This window comes from Myotis davidii, unplaced genomic scaffold (genome assembly GCF_000327345.1).
Source record: "Myotis davidii unplaced genomic scaffold, ASM32734v1 scaffold293, whole genome shotgun sequence".
NCBI lineage: Eukaryota > Metazoa > Chordata > Mammalia > Chiroptera > Vespertilionidae > Myotis > Myotis davidii.
Genome location: NW_006285115.1, coordinates 1023988 through 1027004, shown reverse-complemented (window position 1 = coordinate 1027004; position 3017 = coordinate 1023988). Strand labels below are relative to the sequence as shown.

The 3017-nt window shown below is 37.5% G+C and overlaps 1 pseudogene; it reads left to right on the top strand.

Moving 5' to 3' along the window:
* The first annotated feature begins 356 nt into the window (after window positions 1–356).
* The window catches only part of LOC102760108, a 5820-nt pseudogene continuing 3159 nt past the window's right edge, over window positions 357–3017 (top strand).

Below are 3017 nucleotides of genomic sequence, written 5' to 3'. Positions count from 1 at the left end.
ATTTAGTGGTTTTAAAACGCATACATTTATTATCTCACGGTTTCTGTGGGTAAGGACTCCAGGTGTAAGTCACCAGAGTCCTCTGTTCTGGGGTCTCACTGGAATCGTGATGTTGCCTGGGACCGTGAGCTCATTTGAAGCTCAATTTGAGAAGGATCCACATCTAAAGTCCCTAAAGTTACTGGCAGCATTTAGTTCCTGAACTAAGGGCATCAGTTCTTTGCTGGCTGTTGGCTGAAGGCCACCTCCACCCCTTGTGCACAGCCTTCTCCATATGGTGGCTCACTACATGGCAGCTTGCTTTTCTAGTTCTTTGTAACCAGTCGCTACAATGTTAGCATCTTAAACAAGGAAACATGTGTGATACCACAATTTCCATAATTCAGGTGTCTGGGCAAAGGTTAGCTGGGTCCTTTCTTTGGGGGTCTCACAACTGCATTCAAGGTATCAGCTAGGGATACAATCTTATCTGAGGCTCAGGGTCGCCTTCGAAGCTCACTGCTGCTCGGAAAAACTCAGTCTCATATAGTTGTAGGACAAAGTCCCCATTGTCTTGCTAGCTTCCAGCTAGGAACTCCTCTCAGCTCTTGGAGGCTGCTCTCAGGTTCTTACACATGACCCTCTTCCATAGGGTTTCTCACATATCAGCTTATTTCTTCAAGACCTGCAGAACATTCTCTTGTAATTGCTCACTTGATATTGTCAAATCCATTCATTCAAGATAATAACTCTTTAACTCAAGGCAAATGGTTAGGGACCTTAATTATATAAAAAAGTTATTTCTATTTAATAATGGTGGGATGTCATCGTATTTATAGCTTCTTTTGTCTCTCAATGGAAGGAGATTATACAAAGGCATGTACGCTTAGACATGAGAATCTTGGGAGCCTTCTGAGAATTCTGCCTACCCCAAGAATTATTTTGAATTGATAATAAAATGAATTGTGTGACAAATGAATTGCTGATAATGTTGTTCCTGAAGAGATTTGCTGCATACTAGATGCTATAGAAAAGTAACCAATTGGCACAAAAAAGAATGGTTCCTTTATTTAATGCTGAAGCAATATGAAATACCCTGAGTCCTATATTTTGCATTATTTCATATTCTACTAAATTGGATCCTGCGCTGCATGTGTTATATTTGGTTAAGTAGTTCTCCAAAGAAGTTCTGATTTGAAAATATCTTCCTATTGGACAGAGTGATGGACATGGTAAAAATTGTTACAATCAACAATATCTCCTAATTACCAAATCCCAGAGATGAACTATTAACTGTGTACTGTCAATTCTGAATGGACTATACTAGCAATTTACTTCCCTTGCCTTTGGAATTTTTTTATTTACTCTATCCCCACAATTTTAAGTAGATAGAATATATGGCACATGTCTGGAAGTACAGGCATCTGCTTACCACATTTCTTTGCGTGATAAAACCATGTCAAGAATTTTAAAAAATGCATGACAATTTTCTAATGGCTATCTAAAGTAATACCTCAAGTAAACATTAGGGAAGCCCTGAAAAGACATTAATTAAATAGAGATCCCTGTCTTGAGCCAATTCATTTATTCAAAATCAATTTTAAGGTGTTATGTTTCAAATGCTAATAAAAAGAGACTATGTAATCCACACAGAAAGAAAATACATATAGTTAATTTTATAGTTCTTCACAGGGAATGTTATCATCACTGCACTAAAATTTATAATCCAGAAGCATTAACCAATGCTTAATATTTAAGAACTCTCCCTTTCTTCATTAACTCATATCTTATATTATGAAACATTAGATTAATAGTATAAACGGAAAAAAAAAAACCTAAACTCTTTATACTAACATAATCACCTAAAATTTACTGCCTAAAAGATACCAATATTTTAAAATATTTATATAAATTAGGAGACTTCCCTCAGAAAGTTGAAAAATATGGCATGCACAAATTTGAAAAGAGGAAGTTTTCTGTTCATGTCTTCCATCACATATTTATCGCCTATTCCATTTTACTACACCGTCTGGCCAAAACTTTTACAGTTTGAAGTGCAACAGAAAAACTAGCACATATTTCTTTTTCCTTCTTCACAATTCCATGGATAAAAAAAAAAAAATCATTCTTACCATAGAGCTTCGCAAACTCAGCATTTTTCCCCATAAGTTGAGAACTTTTACCTTTTCACTAAAAGGAGCACTTTACAATCACTGCAATACCTTGACAGCCTATCTGATCATCGAGAGGGCTGCTGAGTGACTAACGGGCGGCAGCATGTACAGCGTGGATACAGGAGACAAAGGGAAGATTCCTGTCCGATGTGATCTCATCGTGCTACTCAGAACAGCATGACATTTAAAGCTTAGGACTTGTTTCTGGATTTTCCCTTTTAATATTTTCAGACTGCGGTTGACTGCTGGTAACTGAAACTACAGAAAATAAATCCACAGATAAGGGAGGACTGATATATTTTTCTGTGAATGGTCATATAAAGTAGATTATTGATTAATAATTATAAGAGCAGCAGCAAAACACCTAGTAAAGTCCTGTATAGCTTAAGGATAGGGATAGGTTCTGAGAAGTGCATTCTTGGGTGATTTTGTCATTGTATAAACATCAGAGCGCACTAACACAACCCTAGATGGCTTAACCTCTACACACCTAAGCTATGCAGTATAGCCTGTTGCTCCTGGGCTACAGACCTGTACAGCCTATGGGTTTTACTGAATACTGTAGGCATTTGTAACGCAATGGTGTTTGTGTATCTAACATACCTAAACATAGAAAAGGTAAAAAAAATACACTACACAGTACTTTTATACAACTGAAAGCACAGGTTTGTTTAGACCAGCATCCTCACAAACACAAGTAGCATGTTGTGTTACATTGTTACAACAGTTATGATATCACTAGGTGATAGGAATTTTTCAGCTCCATTATAATCTTACTAGAGGCCCTGTGCACAAAAATTTGTGCACTCGGTGGGCAGGGAGGGTCCCTCAGCCCAGCCTGTGCCCTCTCGCAGTCTGGGACCC